Here is a 24,864-nt window from a genome sequence, read left to right as displayed (position 1 = left end):
CACATGTACAAAAATATTTATAGCAGCACTCTATGTAGTTGCCAAAAACTGGAAGTCAAGGGGATGTCCATCAATTGGGGAATGGCTGAATAAATTATGGTATATGAATGTAATGGAGTACTATTGTGCCATAAGAAATGATGAACAAGAAGACTTCAGAGAGGCCTGGAAGGACTTATATGACCTGATGCTGAGTGAAAGGAGCAGAACCAGGAGAACTTTATGCACAGCAACAACCACAGTGTGTGAGAGTTTTTTCTGGTAGACTTAGATTTTTGTAATAACACAAGAACTTCTGAAAAAAAAAAAAAAATCCCAATGGTGGACCTCAAGGCAAAATGCCTTCCACACTCAGAGAGAGAAATATGGAAGTCACTCACATAATGTAGCAGATCATGTTTGTGTATGTGTATCTGTTTGTGTATCATGTTCTGATTTGTTATACGGATTCTTTCATTTATCTTAGTCTGACTACATAGCATGACTATAGTGAAAATATACTCAATAGGAAAGTATATGTAGAATCTATACAGAATTGTATGCAGTCGTGGGGAGGGAGGGAGGTAGTGGGGGGTGGGTGGGGAGGGATAAAATCGCAATTGTATGGCAATGATTGTTAAACATTAAAAAAATAAAAAAAATTAATAAAAAAAAAAAAAAAAAGAAATATAGGCAAAACGGGAGATACTGGGGAGGGATAGTATTGTTAGTATATCTATAGTATAGATAGCAGTACCAGCTGCACTGGGAGGTCCTTGTTTCCTAGCTGTGGAAACTGGCCTATGAAAAGCTTTGTTACTTTTCAAGTCTGCCTGTATTCCTTGGTTCTAGGTTGGTACGCAGAGCTTTTGACTCCCTTTACCTTGAGCCCTATCAGATTGAATGCTGGTCTTTTTTTTTTTTTAAACTTATATGAAAAGTCATAAATCTTAGAACTTAATGGCAAGAAGACTGTGGAAAAATTAGTCGTTATGCAAGGAACACCTTTCATTCAGAAATCAGAAGTATTTTCTAAGGGTAGGTATTCATGGTCTTTAAAAATAGGGAAGGCAAATCTCCATTTCAGAGCAAATCCAAATCCACATGTCAAATCAGTTGTAGAGGTGGAAATATAACACCAAAGTCTACTCCCTTTTTATTCAATGGGCTGTAATTATGCAACAAAATAGGAACTTAGTACATGAAAGAAGCTTTCTGACAAGGAAGCTAGGTTTATTATAATGGTCATGCAACCAAATCACAAATTTAGAAGCCCGAAAGAACAATGAAATTAAAATAGGTACATACAGCAAAACCACCAACTTCAGGAAGTTCTCAGGATTCATAAAGTTGGGGGAAAGCCAGTTTGGGGAGGGTTAGAAGAATATTAATGTACAGTGTGAAAAAACATTCAACTTTTATTCAGGTTCATCTTACCGTTTTATTGAAACACCAATATAGCTAAAGAATCAGAATGCGAAGGCGTGAGTATTTTCCTATAAGGCTTCTCTAAATCTTGGGACTTAACTTTGCTAACAAGATAATTTAGGAAATTTACTGGTCTACATTTGCTGCTAGGAAGGTTGGGGGTGAGATTATAAAATAAATGAACCTGTGTGTCTGGGGGTTTCACAGTAGGGTATTTAAATCCAGGATTAGAATGCAGAGAGAATTAACTAGAGATCTTATTGCCAAGGTAAACCTCTTAAACTGCCTAAATGACTCCTTTGCTTCATTGTCTATTCTTACCCCAGCTTTAGGTCTTCTTGCTGTGAAATCTGTTGACACAAAGGGTCGTTATTTACTGGTGTTTGTCATTTGACCCAACTCAACTGCCAGCTGTGAGAGTTCAGCTGCTATGTTTGCCATCATCCTGAAGATAAAAGGAAGGCCTTTCTTCCCCTTGGGAAGGCAGCTTGGTGTGGTAGATAGGAAGACCTTGCTTCAGATCTAGCCTATGATGTACGACCATGGGCAAGTCAGGACAGTGCCTGGCAAAAAAATATTTATTACCTGACTGACAGCTACTTTGTGTGTCTGTTTTGTTCTGTAAAACAAAGATGATAACAGTTGTACTTACCTTGGAATTATCATTAAATTCAAATAAGATCATGTATGTAAAAGCATTTTATAAGTCTTAAAGTGTGCTTCGACCTCCATCATATATTCTGATCCACCTACTTCTTAAATGGCTGCTTGATTTGTTATTCATATAGCAGAAACCTTTCTTGTCATCCATGAAGACTTAATTTAATTTACTGATGAGCTGGAACTCTGTGGATATAGAAGCAATCTCAGCTTTCTAACTTCTTGAGCTCCATGAGTCATCCTTACACGTCTAAGCCAACAGGAAGGAGAGGTTTGAGGCCGGGGATTCTTTAATATATTCAGGCAGTCCCAGTTCAGCAGCCAATTAAATGAGTCCTCATGGTCATCTGGAAGGGCCCATCCATCATGCATCCCTAAGAGAGTACTACATTCATATATTTATTTGATTGTGAACTGCATGTCAGAGCCTAGATTCTCTTTGTGTGTGAAGCTCTTGAGGGCTCTATTTATTATAGAAATAATGTGGTATGGTGCATCAGCCTTAGAAGAACTGAGCTGATTCTGGCCTCTGCTTTGGCTCCGTTGTACTTTTAGGAAATATAAAGAAAACACCTCCTTTCCCCCAAAGTTTCAGTCCCACAAGTTTCCCTAACTTTCCCTAAATATGTATTCACCTCCCTACCACTTCCCAAGTGTATGTTTGAAGGAGGAGAAAAGGGTTATTCTGAATAGGTAGAAAGTTACCATTTGGGAGGGAAGGATGCATTCAGTCTAAGAGATGGACTAAATAATGCCCAACTTAAAAAAATAGTAATACAACTAGTTTCTCTCTACCTCTCCTCAATTAGCTTGGGTTTACTTTGTATGTATTTTGTTTTTACTTTTGTGTATTCTTGTCCTTTCCCCATGGAGAATTAGCTCCTTGAGTGCAGGAATGCTTCATTTTTTTTTTTTTTTTGGATTTCACAGTACTAACATAGCACATATAGTGGACACCTAAATTCTTACTTGTTTAAAAAGAAGAAAAATATTTAAGAGATATTGCAACTGGGGAGGGATTAGAGGGATCTGTAGCATTCCTAAAGCTATTAGATGCTTGTTCTTTGTTTCTCCCATAGCAGAGCAAGTATGTTTGGGTAAATGAGTATGTATGTAAAATGGCTTGGGGGACTCATAAACCCTTGATATGGATTGTAGGGTAGTGTAGTTTGTGTGCTTTTGGGGATGCCATCCCTGATAAAGTTGAATTGAAAGCTATGATTTTATTGAAAATACAGTATAGGAGATAAGGGAATCATGAAGGGAGGCGGAGCAGTCAACGTTGGCACAAGTTGTAAACTGCACAGGGACAGCCTTGTTTCTACTTTCTTGGGCAAAGATCTTAGGAAGAATATTTGCCCTGGTTTTCCCAGCCAGTGGGGAACAGTAGTATTTGCTTCCTGACCTCTCAAGAGGATTTTTTTGAAAATCAGGACTAATTGTAAAGCAGTAAGACTCTTTGGAAGAAAAGTGCTATTTAAATTTGAATAGTTAATTTGGTTATTTTAAGCTTCAGTGGGAGTTCTCTGCCAAATAAAAAAGAAAAATGGTGCAGCTTGGAATCAGGCTATAATAAGAATATGATCTGTTTGTATGATAATCTCCCAGAAAAATTCTTGTTGTTGCTTACTGTTAAGACATAAATATTGGGGAACTACCATCGTTATCTTATATGTCACTGTCTGGGGCAATGAATAATTCAAACAGTGTTTCAAATTGGTTTCAATACTAGTATGTAATGCAGTGATAAAGTCACAGTCCTAATGATACCTTGTCTTCAGGGGCTTGCAATCTTGTTAGGGAGTCAGCACATAATAAAAAGATGAGAAAGAAAGAAAAATCAGAGTAATATGAACTAAAAGAAATGCTACCTAGCTTTTTAGAATGTTTAAGAGAAATATTTTAAGCATTTTCCTGAGAATTGTGCTATTGTAGAAAGAACCTCTGAATCGGAAAAGTCCTGTAACTAAGAATTTTTGAACCTGGGATAAGCATTGAACCACACCCAGGCCAACGAACACAAAAGGCACCTTCTATTAGTTTGGAGGAGATGGGGATGGAGATGGAGGCTTGAGGATAACATGGTATAGCTGATAGGGAGGCTGTTTAAACTTACTCCCAAAATCTTTGTTGCTCCAAATTATTCTTGATAGTTAGGTGCTCATGTTAATTGTGTGTGTTTTTTTCATATTTGGAATTCAAAAAAAATCAATTGCCCCCAGGGATAGGGATAGAGTGGTAGCCTTTTATTTTATTTTAATATTTAATTCTGAATATTTAATATTTTAATAATAATTAAATAACTGATAATTATTAAATGAATATAAATAAATATTATACATTTATATATAAACTAATTAAAATAAATAATTAAATTATTGTTAAATAATTAATAAAATTTTAATAAATGAGGGCATGAAGGTGACTTATTCCCTAAACACTCAACCCATCATGGTAGGACAGAAAGGGACCTTAGGCATCATCTAGTCAAGCTCCTAAATTTTACAAAAGAGGAAACCAAGACTCTAGAGAGGGTTAAGTGATTTGTGCAAGGTTGCTTAATATGCTTAGTTAGTTTCAGAAAGAATTATAGAGAACCCACTTCTTTTTACTGTCAGTCAAATGTCCTGTCATCCACATTGTTGGAATTTTGCCTTCCATGGAGACACTGGTCAACCAAACCCTCCCAGAATGGCAGTCCTTGGTCTCTTGACTCAGGATAATCATCAAAATTGGGAGGAGGTTCCCTTTATACTTCTAGGAGCACCTCTGCCCCTAAACCCTCCCCATATGCCCTCACTTCCCTAAAGCAGCTTGAGAATACAAAGCTTTGAGGGAGAGAAAAATATTATGGATGGGGAAGTGGGGCCAGAGGTATTCTCAGGAAAGTCAGGCCATCCAGCAGAGGATCAGGGACTGAAGCTGGTCCTCTCTGGCTTCACCTGAAGTGAAGGCTGACTGTATTGAGATAATGGAGAATACTTAAGTCTGGGAAAGCATTTTCCGATTCCCTAATGAAGTCTGGACTCTACAGAAACCTGGTGTTCTTAAAGTGTTTCCCTCATCTCCCTGCCTTCACCTTGAAGGATGCTGCTGCCTTTCCTAGACTGCAAGTCTCAGAAAAGTTTGAGAAGCAAAGGCAAACAAGTGTTTGGGGAGTTGAGTTCACTAGGATGAGGGTAGACAGAGAGGTCTCCATAAAGGCATGGTCCTCTAACATGAGTATGGGTACCATCTTCCTTTCCATTCTCCCTTGTCCCTGGCTCTGGGGGTCTTCCTTTATGCAGATCATTTGTGGGTGGGGTCTGCTGCTAGTCCTCAGGCTACAAGATGTGCTTGGAAACAACCCTTGGGTCACTTCTATTGAAACCCCGGGGACAAGTTCCTGAGGGCTAAGATTCCACCTACTTTTCAGTGCTTAGGCCCAGCCAGAGCTTGTCTAAGGAGCCGCTTGAGATAATCAAACTGCTCACCACCTGCTTTTCCCTACTATAACTATCAGATCTCAACAAGACCCTCAATTATGCTCCATCACCAAACCCTGACTACCACCAAGGCTTCTTCTTTAGGAGAATATATTCAGTGATCTTTGAACTCTTCCACTCTAGGAGAAATGTCTTACCCTTGGTCAGCTGTCTACCCTAGGGCAAAGTCCTCCTTATTACCTCTTAAGTAATATCTCTTAGGTAATACTTCTCTGTAACATCTCTTGGTTACAGTTCTGTCTTCGATTTGGAGTCACAACTGACGTTCAAATGCGATTTTTGCCACATACTACCTGCATGACTTTAGACTATTAATTCCATTTTAACTTCAGTTTCCTTATCTAGAAAATGATATTGTTAGAATTAGTGGTCTTGAAGGTCCTTTACTCCTGAGAAACCTAATATTCTACAAATGCTGAAAACTGAAATGTGAGGTCTATTAGAAAGGAATTAGGTTTTATCCAGTTCATTTTGTAGAAAGTAGTTTGCTACGATTATCTGGTTCGCAGGAACAGAGCTCTAGAGTTGAAACATGACCCCCAGGACTGTCTAATCTATCATCTCATTTCAAAGATGAGCCCAGAAGCCAAGCAGATTTGTTGAGGAAGGCCTCATAAATAGGTCTAAAATGCCGATTGATACATAGGACACTCCTTTATGTAAGCTGCCATAAATGTGGGTCCAATTCTATTCAGAGAAGATCTGATGTGGCGTTGGAGTAGGTTTAATATTGAGTTCTAGAATACCAGTATTTTATTATAGATTTGAGTAGACCGAAATGACCCAGTAATGTTAACTACTTCCACAGCAACAGCATGGGAATAGAGCTTTGTTCAGAGCCTAAGTGATATTGAATGTTCATAAATTTGTGGAAATAGTGAATTTATAAATGGTTCCATGGCTGGATTGTTACAAAGCAAAACATGCTCTCAGTGGATGTCAGTAAGCAGGCAGTACATCAGCAGGGCTACTCTGTCCTGCTAAGTGTCGGAAAGCACTAATGTTGAATTTTATCTAAAGAGGATTGTGCTTTTTTCCCCCCTACCCACTGTTTAATAATTTGCCTTTGAGTAAGTGTTCCAGCACCAGTGGGCACATCCCCTCTCTAGACAGAACCTTGCACAATTGGCTAACTGATTAGGTGTTTGCTTCACATGTGGAATGGCTGCTTTCCTTTTTTAGACGTATGAGAAGTGACTAGTTCATTGATTTCTCAATTCACTGGAACCTCAGAAAGATTGAATTGAGAGTTTGTCTTCCAAGAATCACCTGCCCAATTCACACTTCCATGCATGCCTTGTGAAGGGGCAAGTAAAATAAATGGATTTCTGGGGATTATTCCTTATCTAATTATGGTCTTACTAGAAGCATTCACAAGATTGCTTCTCTGAATCTGTAATATGTCTGATCCAAGTCGTCTCTGTGTTTTTTTTTCCCTTCGTAGTCAGTGCTCTGTTCTCTTTTTGAAAGCTTTTGTGACAATAATGTATCCATTTTTAAAATACACAAACATTATAAATATGCAGAGTTTGGTTATTTGTGTCAGTAATGAGAGTTCAAGTATTAATAGTTGTAAAAGACAAGCTAAGGTCTCTCTTCTTCAAAGTTATGACAGTCAAGGTTAAGGCTGAAATATATAGTACCACGTGTACCATACAGCTTATCTAAGCCTTTCCAGAACATAATATTTTTGTCCAAAAAATCCTCTAAACTTCTGGAATAAAAATATATTTGATGAGAAGTAACATCTTGAATGAAAACTGACTACAAAAATGGTAATTTGGTTACTGCTTTTCCTTTTGGTATGGCTGCTAGTGGATAGATTTCCCAGACTTTAGTCTTTGGCAGGGTTATTTCTGCATGGCCCATGTCATACAGTTCTTTCTATGTAGCCTTATGTCAGTTGCTTATATAACCCCAATGTCAAAGCATCCTTCCTGGAATGAGGATCTGGGTAAAATTTTCTGGGTACCTTTCACAGAATCTTTCTGGCTCATGTCCCTAGCCAAAGAAACCCTTGGAACGTTGTGTTCTGTTTTGCTTTTCTCTTAAAAAAAAAAGTATATTTCACATTCCTCCAAAATATATTGATGGCTCAATCTTGAGACAATATTTTTATTTCAAATATCTTTAAAGTGATTTTTTTATATTTGAAATTGTTGAGAATTATAATTTCATGCGCCAAATTGGAATTTACCTTTCTGACTTAGAGACTTAACTTTGTTATTAAGTCCCTTATTAGTAAGGAATAAATTACTGTCATATTAAAATCAGATTCATTTTAGGAAAGAAATTATATTTAAGAAATTATATTTTTGATGGGTACAGCACATTCATTCTAAAAGTTTTACTTTCCTCAGAAACTGGAATCTCAAGAAAATTTGTGAATGTTGTTCAGTTATTATACTACAAATGCACTGTTATTACTCTAATAAGATAGTTGTCTGGTATAACAGTTTCTGAAAGTGTATTATGTATGCTCTAGGAATTGTGACTATGCAATGTGATACGCTGTATTACAGACAAGTCATATTAAATAGTCTTGTTAACTGTTCTCATGGCCTTTAAGGGCTTTTGGGTCTTCAAAAATTTGTCCTGCCTCAACCACCTTAATTATGACTCTGCCAGAGGTAACTGGAGAAAATTGCTGCTGCCCTGCTTCTTGTCACTAATGGCAAAAGCTTAAATTTGTTTTAGTGACTTCTGGTATAGTCATAACTAGGATGGAGCACTTGGGACTTTAAGAATTACCTATGTAGTGAATACTTAACTGTGCTCTCTCAGAGTGAGGATGGCTATATCACCTTCTCGTGGTTAGAGTAATTTTTTCAGAGGGCGCCAGGTATCTCTTTTCCAACGTCATTGGATAAAGGCCCCATTCTGGTGTGTTCTGACCTGCATCCCAGCCTCTAATGATTACCTCCCTAGATCCTTTAAACAATGAGCATTGATTAACTTTTACAAAAGGATATATACATCAAAGGTGTAAAAGGAATTGAAATACAAACATCCACCCTCCAACACCTGGGTGGCACATTCTTCCCTATACTGACTCAGACTCTGAAAAGAGTGGGTTCCAACTTAAAACAATTTCCATATAGTGCTGGTCCCACCAAGTTCATGTCCATATTTGGCATCACTGCTGGATAAGTTCTTAGCTCAGTGACTACTGGCCTTGGACCAAAAACTGCTACTTCTCTGGTCATTGATGCTAGACTTCCTGAAAAATCTGGCGTGGCTTCTACTGCTGGACTTTCTGGTGGTTTGCTTTCCTGACCTGTGTCACAGAGTAAGAACTTATAATCTTCTTTATCTAAATAAAAGCACAGATGTTGAAGCAAAAGACAGAGGCTCATGTGCATGGATCATATGTTGGCTTCAGAAGGGGAGGGCCCAAGGCTTCTCATTCATCATTGTCTCTTACCAGATGCTACCAGGCTAGGAGTCAGCCAAAGAAATCAGGGTACTTTTGGCTATTACCCTTTGAATCTCTATTGCTGTACAGCCAATCCAAAAGGCTACCCTTTATCACATAGTAGCAGCTAGGTGGCGCAGTGTATAGGGTACCAGGTCCAGAGTCAGGAAGACCTGAATTCAAATTTGGCCTGAGATACTAGCTATATTGTATGACCCTGGATAAGTCTTTTAACTTTGTTTACCTCATCTGTAAAATGAGCTAGAGAAGGAAATGGCAAACCGCTCCAGCATTTTTGCAAAGAAAGCCCCAAATGGGGTTGCAAAGAGTCAGACACAACTGAAATAACTGAATAAGCAGGTTGGAACCAATTATAGGCTATCTATAAAGGCTCCAGAGCTCTTTAAGACACTTCCCTTACATTTCATCATGACTCTACGGAAGCTGGCTTTCCAAGTTTTTCATGTTAGAGACAGCATAAGCTGAACATGCTAATGATTGCTCACCTTCCTCCCCCCATTACATTTTCACCATGTTGTTTTTTTTTTTAATTACTATCTTTAGCAAATCAGCCGGGGGTAATTTTGAACATATGATTCAGGGCCCTCTTCCAGAAGTCTTTTTGTGTTCCAGAGAGGTAAACTATTGTAACAGCAGCAAAGTGGATTTTTTTTTTTTTTGGTTTGTTTTCTTTTTGGAGTTCAGTTTCTCAGGCTCAGGCTAAATTGTGAGCATCTGAAGGCTCAATCTACTTTGAATCCTGATAGTTCACAGTTGTGCTGAGTCATGTAAGTTTCATGCCTACTGACTGTGAGTCAATCAGTGGCAGAGTCTTTGTTATAAAATGAGGGGCATAGATTTAAGGGTCTCTAAGGTTTCTACCAACTGCAAATCTATGATTGTATGATCATGGAAGCTACCATCAATAGAAATTTTAATAACTAGTAGCATTTCTATAAAATTTTAAAATTAACAAAGCACTATCAAAACTTATAAGGTAGGCAGTACAAGTATTTTTATCACTGCCCTTTTACAGAAAAGGAAACTGAGGCCCAAAGATGATTATAATCAGACAGAAATTAAGCATCACTGGATATAAGATGTGATAGAGTTTTTAAAATCTTCTGTTTTTTACATTACTTCATTACCAGATATATCTCTTCTCTCTCCCCTGTCTAGAGAGCCATCTCTTTATTACAAAAAAAGAAATAGTTTAGCAAAATTAACACAGTCAGTGGAATCTGCCAATAATAATCTGTTTCCACACTCACTATTTTTCACCTCTGAAAAGAAGGAATGGAGTTGCCTTTTTTCTTCTCTTCTTCAGTGTCAGGCTTAATTATTATAACTATACAGTGTTCATTTTGTTGTTCTTTTTTATGTACATTGTTGTTCTGTCTCTTCAATTGTGTCCAACTCTTCAAGTCTCTATTTGAGGTTTTCTTGGCAAGATACTGGAGTGCTTTGCCATCTTCTTCTCTAGCTCATTTTATAGATGAGGAAACTCAGGGAAATAGGGTTAAGTGACTTATCCAGGGTCACACAGCTAGTAAGTGTCTGAGGCTGAATTTGAATTCAGATCTTTCTCATTCTAGGGGCTCTATTCACTGCACAATCTAACTGCCCTGTTCATTCAATGTTTTAGACGTTGTTTATATTGTTTCCTGTTTCTGCTTAGTTCACTTGCCGTCACTTCATGTAAGTCTTCCAATTCTTTTCTGTGTTCATCATTGCTTCTTAACAGTGCAGGAATATCTCATTATGATGTGTCCCACAATTGCTTAGTCTTTCCCCAGTGGGCTTCTGTTTTGTTTCCAGATGCAAGATATATCTTAAGAGCCTAGGAAATGTGGCTTTTGCTGTCTGAGAGAAGATAGGCAACAAATAGGGTTTTGGGGATACTGGAGAAGAGAGGTTGTTTTGTTTTTATTTTATGTTCTTGGAAAAGAAGATCAAAATTTACTAGTTTGAGAGTGTGTTCTAAATATGATTTATGCCAGGACAAACCTGTTGTTCAGGATGGTAATAACCTAGAGGCTAGTCTGATGGAAGACTTTGCATGCATAGCCAGAAAGATGATACTGGGACATAGATATGCATTTTCCTAATCAAATAAAATAGGTGTGTGATTGTAACAAATATGGGAGAAAATGACCAAGAATTAGAGAAAAGACAACATTATCTAATTGCTAATTTAAAGTTTTGTGGCTGAGCACATTTTTGTTCTCACTGAGGTTTGTTTATATGCTTTCCTTAGCAAGCTGATTCAAAAATAGAAAGCATCACGAAAGGATTTTAGAATTCCCATCTAAGCAGTCACATTCTGCTTGTCTAATGATGCCTCACCCATGAGTATAATATCTGGTAAATGCATTAGTCTGACGGATTGCCTGTCTTGTGTGCAAATTCTATTTCATGACACTCTTAAAGTGCTTGAGCCCTGCATTTGTGGGTAATTACTACATTTCTTAGATGATTAAAATCATTTGACCTTTGGCCTCCCATCCTAGAGCACCATCTGTATCAAAGTCAAATCATCTGACAATACATTGCCTTGAGGGACTCAGCCAATTATTTGCAGGCCCTTTCTGCAGGTAATAGGGCTGAATAAGTCATTTTGGTTCCTTGGAAGATTCTAGGTTTCTATCTAGGTTAGGATTCACTTTTTACCGCATTAGCCAGAAAGACTTGGCTAGGGTTAAATCCTTCAAGGAATAAACAGGAAGGATTTAATCTTTAACTGGGCAGAGAGTTACTGTAAACCTCGGATTTGGCATGTTGGGGACTACAGGTTTTTAATGACATCAGTATAGTGACGGTGTTTCAAATTTGTGTTCAGGGACTCAGTATTATTCTCTGGTGATAACCAGGCTTCCTTTTGGGCCTCTCTGCTTCTCCTTACTCTCCAAATCAAACTGCAGTGACATGCTGTTACACACTGAACTTGGAGTCTTTTCCAGCTCTTGCCCCTCTTTTTGCCTTCCTTCTGATATTTTTTCATTTTCCCATCATCCTTGTATGCATTTAAAGTTTCATGGCTGAGCATGCACATGCATAATTCTCACATAACACTCACTCATGTACATGTATAATAAGACATAACACCCAGTTCTGAATATTTCCCAAATTCCCTGTTTTTCCTTGAGCCCAGAGTGGTTTTTGTTTTTGCATGTGAATATCTGGGACTTGCAGCTCCTCAGCATACTCTGATCCACACAGGAGATGTATTTGAACTACCAAAGCCAACTAGTGGAAGGAAAAAATATAAACTGCTCAGCACAGAGGCCCCTCGGAACTACTAAAATGCTCATTAATTTGCATATGCAGTGTGGGAAGTCCTGCCATCCAACTGTGAATTTTCTCTCATTCTCTTTGTTGTTCTGTGGATGGCTCCTTGCATGCAAAGTAATCCAATTCAGTGCTGTTTTGGGGAGTAGGTCGGGTTTTGTACTCCATTACCCACATCGTCTTTCAATGGCGTCATCATGGAATGGAGGTGGCTTGGTTCTCAAGGGCAATTCCAATAGAGCAGAAATTTTGGTAGATCCTACTCAACTGGGAAAGACTTCAAGTCTGGGCCGATAAATGGACTTCATGTTTATCATCCAAGCACTAGTTTATCTAAACTCAAAGAGCTCAAGAGAGAAGGACATGAAGTAATATGTCTATTTAAAGATTTGTTATCTTGGATGTCTCTCTTTTTACTGGTATCTAGATTTCTTACCCCTTTCCCACTTCATGTTTTTTTAAAAAAAGTCATGTGTGGTGACCATTTTCTATTTCTGCAAGTATGACTCATATGAAAAAGTAGTCTTATGGTTTGCATAGATTCTTCTCAGTGCGTTTGAAGGAAACAGTCCTTCACCACATGGTGTCCTCTGCTTCCTCATGAAACCTGATCCACTTTGTCTCAATTTGTTCAACAACTTGATCTGTCTGCCTCTGTCATCTTCTGACATATAATGGAGATCCCAATTTCATTCCTCCTTTGTTTATTCCAGGGGTGGGGAATCTGTAGCCTCAGGGCCTCATGTGGCTCTCCAGGCCCTCAAGTGCAGCCCTTTGACTGAATCCAAACTTCACAGAACAAACAGGGGTTCATTCTTTGAATTTTGGATTCAGTCAAAGGGCTGCACTTGAGGACCTGGAGAGCCATTTGTGGCCTCAAGGCTGCAGGTTCCCCCACCTTAGTCTAGACCAAGTGATTATTTGATGCCAGGAGACCAATTATGCTCTCTAAGCTCATGCTTACCCTGGTCTTATGAGGGATAAAATGACTTACAGATGTTGCTGGTCAAGTGGCTCAAGCTGATTGTGACCTCTGAGGTCTGCTTAAATCTGCTACAGATCTGTGGATTTTTAGTTTGCTCTTTATTTCAGTGCTATCCTGAATTTATTTTAGATTTTTTAAGAAGAAGGTAATTAGGGCTTTCTTGATTTGGTTTTTGTTTTTGTCAGTCATTGAGCATAGTGTTTTGCATACATACCAGGGTGTGGTGACTGCTTTTCTCTTCATGGTGGTCCCAGGAAACCAGAAAAATTAAGCAATTTAACTTTACTATTTCTTAGTAGAGCAATGAGGTGGTCCAGTGGAGAGAGCTCTGGCCTGGAGTCAGGAAGTCTCCTTTCTTAAGATCAAATCCAGCCTCAGACACTTACTAGTTATGTGGTCCTGGGCAAATCATTTATCCTCTGTTTGTCTCAGTTTCCTCAGATGTTAAGTGGGAATAATAATAGCATCTATGACCCAGGATTGTCTTGAAGACAAAATGAGATAATAATTGTAAAGTGCTTGGCATATAATAAGCACTCTGTAAATGTTACTTATGATTATTGCTGCTATTATTATAATTTGTACTAGCTATACAAAGGTTTGAATTTATTAATTTCAGTGAAGTTTTAGGTCATCAGTGAATTTTATCATTAGTGGATAACCAAAAGGTTTGGTCTAGTTTAGGGCTTAGTAGTTTTAATTGTATCATTTTCACTTTTAAAGACCTTTCTTTGGAGCCTCCAGGATAGTCTGAGATTCTTAGCCTGGTATTCAAAGTCTTCCATAAGTATATTCTAATCTGTCTTTATTTCCTACTGTTCTAGAAAAAGTTATAGAATGGTATCTTAAACTTCTCTGTATTGAGAAGGAAATGTAGCAAATTCAAGAGGACATGGGACTTAGCAATCAGAAAGACTTGGGTTGAAATCTCATGTAATAATAGTTGTATAACCCTGAGCCAGGCAGCTAGGAGGCAATGTACAGAGTGCTGGACTTGGAGCCAGGAAGACCCATTTTCCTGAGTTCAAACTGAGCCTTAGACACTTAATGACTGTGTGGTCCTGGGCTCTAGTGACAGCCCTATTTGCCTCAGTTTTCTCATCTGTAAAATGAGCTGGAGAAGGAAATGGCAAACCACTCCAGTATCTCTGCCAAGAAAACCCCAGATGAGGTTATTAAGAGTCAGATGCAACTGAAATGACTGACAAAAACATTTTATATATTATTATTATATTATATTCCTATTACAAATAATACATAAAATATAACAACATATATAATATATAACATATGTGTTATATATTTAATCTGTATGTTATATATGCTTATATACATTATATAAGCTTATATTATTTATGGTTAACTGAATAAAGTTGGTCTGTATGATCAAAAGTAAAAGAATTTTTAGAAAACAAGATGAGGATGGGTTAGATAATTGTGCCAGAGTTACTATGATGGTTTTGTCCAGAATACATATACAAATGTCAGCTGAACTGACCAACAGAAATGGTCACACAGATCAGAAACTTTGCTTTTCCAAACTCTGAAGGGTAAAAGTTGTAGAGTAACAAAGTAGTATCTATTTTTTCAGTTAAATTTGTAAAGGAAGATTTGATGAGAAGAGTTTGTAAGAAGTCAAAAGGAATTACCTTGCAGCCCTCTGGTTATTTCAGTCTCATGCAGCATATTTCCACATTGTTTGATACTATGATATGCTGGTAAATGCTTAACAACCAGTTTTCAAAAAAAAAAAAAAAAAAAGGAGAATAAAGAGTAAGAGGAGGAGGAGGAGAAGAGGAAGAGGAAGAAGAAGAAGAAGAGTATGCTGGACATTTTAAAGTTTAATCTATCACATTCTTAAATCTAGATAATTAAAAAAATAAATCAAGACCTGATTTGTAGTATTTGCTGATTTCTGAAGCATATATAATGCTCACTTTGAAAATTTAACAATTGGCTCTCATGAGCTTGTTTAACCTGGCTCCAGCACACCCCTGGTCTAATACTTTCTTTTGATGATGTCAGGTGATGTTTCTTTCCCTCCTTCTCTTCCTTCCTTCTTCCTAAGTTCATGACTTCCTCCCTGAAGGAAGTCTATTCATCTAACCATTTCTTAAGCACCTAGTATGTATAGAACAGGTACTGAAAATTTTACACCTTCCTTTGACTTGGTAAGAACTAATAGGAACTTATAAAGTCTCTTCCAATTCTAAGATGCTATCCATGAAGATACTTAATGATTTAGATCAGCTTATCCCTTCTCTTTTGTATGTTGTGATCTGTTTCCTCCAATACCTATTAATCGATAGTAACTTAATGATTTAATCTGGAGGTTCTCTTCTAACATGAGAGTTTTGTCACGCTTGGCCCCAGCCCTTCTCACATTTTACAGCTGAGTTACTGATAGATGATAGTGTGTTATATACCAGTGGTCCAAATAGAAATGGTGCTTTCAGGGGAAATTTTTATTTTTTCCTGTTGGAATAAAAAACAAAAAAGCAAACCAAACAACACCAAAAGAACCTTCTCCAGTCTGGTAATGAAGACCCTCCGCAATCTGGCTGTCTCCCTTTCTGGACCTCTTCTCTTCATACACTTTATGTTCTAGTTAGATTAGGTTAAAGTATGTAGCTGTGTCTGAAGGTAGGCAACATATAATGATATTAGACTGTACTCTTTAGAAAATGAACTCAGTTATGGAGTCCAGTAAGAACAATACTCATTTTCACTTCAGGAGAAATTTTATCATTTGAGGCTGAAATTTGTTCAGCTGTTTCCATCATCCTCTTTTAAAGGACTTATTGATTTCAGAATGGTAATTAGTATCATTGCCCCATTTTATTCCTGAGCAGATTACTGTGAAAAGATTTTTAACTGTAGAGCTTTTTAAAATGAATGTTTGATTCAAATGCTGTTTCATGGTGCTGAGCATCTGGAGAAAATGCTGAAATGACATTAAGCTTTTGGGTAGTTGTGTGTGAGCAGGAGAATGGAGAAATGTAACCCTGATTTGGTGGCTGGAGTGGAAACTATAAATGGGATTGTGGTTTATACCCCGATTTTACAAATAATGTAAACGTTATGAAGCAAATTCTTTCATTTAGGGGTTTTTAACCTTTTTTTCTCTCATGGAGCCTTCTGGCAGACTCTTGAAGTCTATAACTCCTCATAACAATATTTTTAAATAATTGAGGGAAATACTAAATTTCAATTAGAAGCTAGTAAAAAAGATATTTTTTCCCATTCAAGTTCACAAACTCCAGATAGGATAAGAAAACCATCTACCAGGATTTTACCTTCTCTTCTTTCCATGAATTAGGCTAGTTTTTCCCAAAAAGAAAGGAAAAAGCTGTCTCTGGGACTTGATTGTGGAACTAAGGCTTACACTGTTCCTTCTTTGATATAAACTTTCTATTAGACTCCAGCTGTATTGTGTTGCCTGGTGCCCTTATCACTTAAAGGCATAAAAGTCACAAAGTGCCAGTCCATCAGACTTGGCAGATGTCCCAAGATCTTACAAATCACCATATATTGTCTTGCTGACCAGAAATATTTCCATATAGAATGTCAGGATTCCCATGCCAAGATCATCCCCCTCTTTTTACTCCTATCTTTTTTCTCTTAGGAGACACCCTCTTTTCCAGAGCTAAAGCCCAGCAAGCAGGCTATGTCCTGAGCTTGACGTAACATCAACCCTTTGCACTTACCCTCTGGATGAACTCTGCTGAAACAAAATCCCAGAATTGTTTCTCACCAGCCCCAAGTGGTCCCTGAGCTTAGACAACCACCTGCAGGGCCCATGTTCTGGTCCTGAAGCCCTGCTATGAATCACTGTTTCCTTTACCCCTCATTGTCAGGGCTACAGCTCTTTGTATAGTCATTGGTATATGTGTTGAGATTTGCCCATACCAAAGTGGATCTCCTCTCCCTGGCACATGCATCTATTTTCCCTCCAATGGAATATAGAAAGCTTTTTGCTTATGACCACTGTCAGTGCTTTGGTTTTATCTTGTTTTTATTTTATTTCTTAGAGTTAACAAACTATGTGAACTCTTTGGTATTTTTAGAATTAATAGTGGTTGTATAACCTTGCGATTTTCTGGTCATTTGTTTTCAGAGTTGACAAGAGGGAAAGAGTGGGGATGTCAACCCAAGCTGATCACTTGTTGGGAATGTTGTATTGAACTATTTTGCTTACTTGCACTTATTCTGATGGCATTTATTCTGTATATTTTTAATATGTACTTGTCTTCCTTATTAGATGGTAGGATTCCTCATGAATAGGAATTGTTTCACTTTGCTTGGTATATAATAAATGTTTAACAAATACTTGTTGATTGATCGATTCATTTATAGATTGGATTAAATGACCTTTAAAGTTCTTTCCAGCTTTGAGATTCTGTGATCAAGGAGAATTTAAATTATGTTGAACGCATTCTGATTAATATTTGTTGTACTAGATGACCTCTGCATTTTTCATGACCTTAAAAATATAATCCTAATATATCTGAGCAAGATTTGCACCCAAAACTGTATAAAAGTAAGAAAGAATTTTGATGCTTATTAACAGAAAAATTCATTCTTGTGGAGCACCTTATTGCTAATATTGCAAGATAATTGAGCTATTATTGTCAAAGGCCACAGGAGTTTCCAAGGGAATGAAAAAGAGACACAATTTTGTTGCCTTCACTCTTATTTTGTTTCCTCCTTAGTCTTTATAGGGAGTAAATTCTTTCTCTTGTGGAATAGCTAACAATGGAGTAAAAACTGATTATATTTTAAACTACAGTTCTAAGAGAAGGATCATCTGAAGTGACTTCTGTGTGAGGATACCCTCACACACAAACGTATTTAGGCACAGAATTTGTTAAAATTTATTAAAAACAGAGTATACGGGCCAGAGAAGATTGAATGTTACATCTCAGTCTTTTTAGGAAAAGGCTTTAGCATCTTGACGCCATCTCTGAATTACCTTCTTTCTCTTTTGGGTCAGCTAGACAAAATTAGAATTTGGAGAGGAAAGAGGTGGTGAAGTTTATAACCAAGGGGGCCTTTCCTGGTGCTCCTTCCAGTGGCACCATCATTTGCCATCAGGCTCAGCAGAAAGTTTGGAAAAGGTGAGGAATGGAGAGTAGAAAAGGAAGATTTAAAAGAGCTAGCAAAAGAATATTGATTGCTCAGGTGGGTACCAGGGAATACAGACTATATAAGAATGCATTGGTAATCTGCGTAGCTGCTGCCATGACATTCCATATTTTCTTTCTCAATCTGACTTCAAATATTGGAAAAATCCATAGATTTCCATACGGCTGAAGGATCATGATTAACCTTTCTTCAGGAGGAAGAACTAAAATAAGTCTTAGGCCAGTTCTATACAAATGAAACAAACATTTTATTCAAACTTGGAAGAAAGCTAAATAACTGTCCAGTGACCTTTATTGTGAGGGGCAGTGATCTTTACTTGTAAAGGAGTACCTAGGAAGGAAATAAGCATTTATTAAGTACCTACTATGTGCCTTCCCAGTTTAATTTTTTTTTTTATTAAAGGGGTCATCCCTTGAGTAACTTTAAGAAACCTGTTCATTAAATGGGTGTATCTCATGTATAGTAAGATTGTGATAAGACCTTAGGCTGAAAGGGCCAGGGTGCCAGGGTCTCACATTGTACGTTGGGCCATCTCCAGTCCTGATGAATATTATGCCACTGGACCCAGATGGCTCAGGAGAAGAAAGTGAGGTTGGTGACCTTGCACAGTCCTCCCTCACTCAAATCAAAGTCAACTGCAAGTCATGTCATCATCTTGATGTCATGGTCCTCTTTGAGAACAAAGGACAAACACAACCCGTGAGTGAGTAGCAACTCCTCCCTTTCCCTCCCCTCGTCTCCTCTTCTCTCCCATCTCCTCCCCTCCCTTCTCTCTCCTCTCTGTCCTCTGGAGTTCTGCCCAGGGGAAGGTAAACTCCATGGCCAAAAGCTGCCTTTTTTTCCTTTGGGTTTACTGGATACATTTCTTGCTCAAAGATCAAACCTTAAACCCAATTCACTCTGGAGTTCATAGACTGGACATCAAGTTCCCACTCACTTAGTGCAGAGTGGATGTAATAACTAAATAGTGATTGTTTCTCTTTTACCCAGGTACCCTAAGGGTCTTCCTCTCCCAGTTTGATTTTTTTTTTTTGATTAAAGAAGCCATCCCTTGAGTAACTTAAAGAAGCCTATTCATTGAATGAGTGTATCTCAAAGATTGTGATAAGATCTTAACCTGAAAGGGCCAGGATCTCCCGTTGCATCTTGGGCCATCTCCAGTCCTCCTGATGAATATCAGGTCATTGGATCCAGATGGCTCAGGAGAAGAAAGTGAGGCTGGTGACCTTGCACAGCCCTCCCTCACTCAAATCAAAGTCAACTGCAAGTCATGTCATCATCTTGATGTCATGGTCTTCTTCAAGAATGAAGGACAAACACGACTATGTGCCAGACACTGTGCCAAATGTTTTACAAATATTAGCTCATCTGATCCTCACAACAATCCTGGAATGGTAGGTGCCATTATTAGTGCCGTTTTACAGATTAGGAAACTGAGGCTGAGAAAGTGACTTGCCCATGGTCACACAGCTAGTAAGTATCCGAGGCTGGATTCAAACTCAGATCTTCCTGACTCCAGGCTCAGCCACTTTGTTCATTGAACCATTTAGTTGACTCTAGGTCTGTGAATTAACTATCAGTAAGTGTAACTTTAGAGGGTTATGACCCACTTCTAATGAGTAGGGAAATGTCAAAATTCTTCCCTTATTTTACACCTCTCTTGCAACTTATTTCCAAAGTGATGATATTATCACAACACAAGACTACAGCCTTGCTTTTTAAAAGCTTGGTTGCTTTTATTTATGGTTGGGGACTGAAAAAGGAAACCGATAATCTAGAGATGGCTATGTATTAGTGCAGTACTTTGAAGGATGGAGGAAAACTGAAAAAAATGATCAAACTCAACCATACTATTAGTTAATGAGAATGGAGTTCCCATGCAGATTTTTTTCTTTGTTTTCTTACTAACTTTATCTGTGCTATAGGAATGTTGGGCAGATTTTTATTTTGCTTTTTAAATAGATCCTTAGGCTATAATGATGCAATCACCTTGAATATTTGAGAAAGAAAGATTAAGTAGTGCAAGCTGGGAACTAATTAGAAAGCTGTCAGATAAACAGATGGTCCCTAACTGGTGGCCTTTACATAAGCCATAAATTGCTGACCTCTTGCTACTAAGACCCTGGGTTCAAGTTCAAACATCATTGCAGAGATTTCTACCAGTATTTGAGCTTTTCCTTGTCAGTAGCTTGTATTTTTGCAGGTTGCCCAGGATTTTGCAAGATTAGTAGCATCAACTGAGTTGTGAAAACTTTGATCGTTTAAAATATATTGGTAGGATTGTGTCACACTGTCAAGTGAGGTGCCAAGAAAGCTTGTGAGAGGCACAGGAGGCATGAAGCACAGTGGAAATATAGGAGCTTTAGCTGAGAAACTGGATTGTTCTTTAACATTGATGCAATTATAAATGAGGCTGGGGAAAGGAATGCTGGGACTGCATTCAAGGTCCGCAGGTGCTGCCCTTTGATTGAATCCACATTTCATAGAGCAAATCCCCTTAAAAAAGGTTTTGTTTTGTAACACTTGGACTCAGTCAAGGGGCCACATTTGAGGACCTAGTGGGCCACATGTGGCCTCGAGGCTGCAGATTTTCTACCCCTGGTTTGATATTTGTGCAATAGGTTCTATGCAAGAGGGACTTTGTGGGCCTAACAGAATATGCTGTTTTATTTTCTGTTCAAACAGATATTTTAAGAAGTCAGGACATCCAGAATTATATGTATATATGTGTGTATATATATATATATATATATATATATATATATATATATATACACATATATATGTGTGTGTGTATGTGTGTGTGTATGTATATGTGTGTGTCTATATATACGTATATATATGTATATACATATGTATATATGTATATATATATAGATAGGAATAGACATAGTTATATAGATCTCTCTGTGTATATATATATGCATATATGTACATGTATATACACACACATGTGTATATATATATGCATATATATATATAAAATATACTTTTAAATGTTACCAATGTGGGAGGTTTTTAGGTTGACTATACATAACTGTCACAGGGGACTTTTCCTTCTTGCTTTATTTTCCCCTCTAGTTTGAGAGTTAGTAAGATTTGAAAAGGTACTGGCAATGTGGTTTCAAAAAAGAACAAAGAAAAAGAGAGAAAAATGTCATTTTGATGATGAGATATGCAATGTACCTCCTGACAGAAATGATGGATTCCTGAAGCAGAATAAAATATTTATTTTTGTACATGGCCAATGTGGGAATTTATTTTGCTTGACTATGCACATTTGTTGCAAGGGTTTAGTTTTTTTTTCTTTCTTTCTATCTTTCTTTTAAAAATGAAGTTTGAGAAACAGAAAATAAATACTATCTAGTTGAAAAAATAAATTTTGATAAAAGGAAAGGTCATTGAAGCATTTAAGTATATATAGAAATGAAGCGTAGTTCAGAAGGAAGTACAGAGAAATATGACAGCTTTGAAAATTTTATCAGTGAATTCATTAAACTGAAAAGTAAGCTATAAATAATAGAGATTTTCAGTTTCATGTATAATCAGTTTTTCTGTTCTACTTTATATATGGAAATGCTCAGTTTATTTTGTTGTTGTTGAGTTAAGAATAAAAAGTAAATCAATTCCTAAGTGGGGTGTCTCTGAAAAGTAATGTCTTTTACTAGATTCATTAATATTTGGGGGTCACTAAGAAAAATACTGCTAGTAGTAGCCAGTTTCCTTGAAATAGTTTGGGAGAACCATTTTGTATTACAGAGGGTGCTCAATACAGCTGTGCTCTTTTTCTTATTTTTTTTTAAATGAAGATAAAGTCCATTAAACCTGGGCTAAGGAATTTACCCAAGGTCACATTATAGCCTTGACAACACTAAGATTTATGAGGCCTATTGTTAGGACATATTGCCTATCATAAATTTTGTTTTTTTAAAAAAAATTAGTTCAAAGGTTTTAGAAAAAAATCTTTTGAGAGTCTATAGAAATACAAACTTACTTTAAAAAAATCATAATAATGTGCAGAGAGAGTTTTCAGCCTTTCAGGGATATGTACTACTCTGTGCTCCCATCTGCCAAGGTGTTAATGGCTATGTAGCATCTCCTTGGCAAAGGCAAGCTAATGCTTTTTGAGCCCCTACCCCTAGCCAGGAATCTAACAAAAACCTGCAGAAAATCTCCCAGCTAATATTAATCCTATGTTTGGGGGGATGGGGGTTGGGTCTTGTCTTTGTCTAATTTGAGATCCTTGACCCTTGAGAACTATCTAGCTTGGATTTAGAAAATTCCCTTTCATTCTTGTTAAATCTCTAAATTCAATCCCTGTATTGATAATGCATTTTTGCTTATTAATATAATTTTCCTTCTTAATGGGAAGATCTTCCTCACCCCCTCAATGGACCTAGGAAGATTTGTAAGAGGGTCTACACCTTTTGTTAATGAAGCACTGGTTCTTGAGGGTTGTGATGCCCTCTGGCTCTGAAAAATGTGTAAGTACTCTGAAGTGAGGTTTTACTTTGGGGCTTAATGATTGGAAGTATTTGACCAGAAGAGACTCTGGGCAGTTGTTAAGCAGCCCCCCAGATTTGAAAACCCAAATGTTGGTGCTTCTCTCTCTAGTAACATGTATGTGTATGATGGTCTGACATTTGGATCTCTCTGTTGATCTATGATGTATATGTATTGTTTATGTCAGACAGTTGGAAGCCTTGTTTGTTTTTTGATTTCTCTGAAGTTCAGGGTGCTGACTTTTCCCCCTGAACTAAGTGCATGATGTATGTGCTTGATTAAAGTGATTGTTGACCCCTCAAAACTTGCTTTCCTTTTAGAAAGGCAGATCAAAGAACCTGTGATAGCAGGCCCTCTTGTGTATGTTGGGTGTTTGCCCATTTGGGTCCTCTATTATAGGAACTCTCCTTCCTTGCTTCCCATGTAGGCTCTGTGGAGGCTGATAGGACACTGAACTGAGCTTCATCCCCTCTATCCCTGCCTTCATTATCCATAGTATTCATAATATTCCATTCCTTCACTTTTACTTATTTGTTCAACACAAAAACTTCTTGGTCTTCTTATGTATGAAATGAGTATGAATTGGACTTCTAAGGTTGTTTCATTTCTAAATCTATAATCCTTTGAATAACATGACTCTGGGGGGCCTGGAAAGTTACTGGACTTGGTTTCGTCAACCCCAGTTTAGAGAATTCGAGGAATAAAGCTTAGTTTGTGAGCTATATTGGTGGCTTGATCATAGGGAGAGGCATTGATTTAGAGCTGGAAGAAGGTTATCTCATCAAATCTGCCCCCAGTTTTAAAGATGAGCAGACTGAGTCCCCAATAAATTAAGTAAGTTGTCCAATGTTAAAAGATAGCAAATGGCCGGGTTAGAATTTGAATACAGGCCTTTTGAGTACAAACCCAAAACTCTTCACTATGCCAGTTTAATCCCCTGTAGGTTCAGAAATAAGATGGTATGGCCTCAGTCTAGAGTACTTTTACCCCTGGACTGGTTAGAAAATAGATAAGCTCATAGTCTAGCCTGTATTCTTCTGTAAGGCAGGGAGCTAGGCAGTCTCTTCTTGTTTAGAAGTTGAATAGTTTGGCTTGATTGGCTTGGGAATACAAACTGGGGCATAATGGGAGACAGGGCTAAATTACTGTTGCCAGCAAGGAAGAGAATTCAAGCCTGTTGTCAGCAGTTAACTTTGCTGAAGGGCAATAGGGAGCTTTCTGAAGGGTTTTGAATGAGGTAATGAAGAAGTTAGTATGATTAACATGAAAATTAATTCTTTCAGCATTATACAGGTCAACTGGGAAGAGAAAAAGGCCAGAGGATTTTCTTTTGGGAGAAAAATCACCAGTCTAAATGAAAATGTGTGGCCTTGTGGGTCTATGACCCAATGGATATTTTGTTCTTAACTAATCAGGATAAGGTAAGAAAATTTCAAAAAGAACCACAACTGTGGTGTCATTCTCATTTCTAGAGCTGTGTTTTTTCAAGCTATAGATGCCCATTGGAGTTAATAGCAAATACTTTTTTTCAGCTTAATGATATTTTAGATTATCCATTGAGGATTGTCATCTTGTTGGAGGCAAACCCTACTTGGCTTTTAGTATTCATTCTTTTTCTGGCTAGTCATTAGATTTTATTGCAATACAATGCCTTGCACCCAGTAGATACTCAGATTGTTGTTGAATTGAATTTTATAAGATATAACTGTTGGTAAGCAGAATGACTTGATATATCTATATACATGCATGCACATCTATATATATGCATGCACAATTGAATTTACCAATCATTTATTATATATTTACTTCATACCAGACACTGTGATAGGCATTGGAAATGCAACGACAAAAGGGACCAAGGGTTAATTCTTGGCCTATCCTTTAGGATAAATTCTTAAATTCTTAAATTTCATAAATTCATAAATTCATAAATTCATAAATTCTTAGTAATTTTGGTGGTAGGAGAGAATGTTGAC

At 37.5% G+C, this 24,864-nt stretch overlaps 1 protein-coding gene across 10 annotated transcripts in view; it reads left to right on the top strand.

Moving 5' to 3' along the window:
• Positions 1-24,864, top strand: part of HECW2 (HECT, C2 and WW domain containing E3 ubiquitin protein ligase 2) — a 507,687-nt gene that overhangs the window by 149,064 nt on the left and 333,759 nt on the right. The window contains exon 1 of one of the 10 annotated variants that reach the window (XM_072612730.1): positions 21,703-24,309. The exons of the other annotated variants lie outside the window; for them this stretch is intronic. The gene's annotated coding sequence lies outside the window, so the exon portion shown is untranslated. Of the gene's footprint in view, positions 1-21,702; positions 24,310-24,864 lie in introns of those variants that run through there. 10 annotated transcript variants of the gene reach the window in all.

Source organism: Notamacropus eugenii, chromosome 5, assembly GCF_028372415.1.
Source record: "Notamacropus eugenii isolate mMacEug1 chromosome 5, mMacEug1.pri_v2, whole genome shotgun sequence".
NCBI classification, from domain to species: Eukaryota; Metazoa; Chordata; class Mammalia; order Diprotodontia; family Macropodidae; genus Notamacropus; species Notamacropus eugenii.
This window is presented reverse-complemented; position numbering and strand designations above follow the sequence as displayed.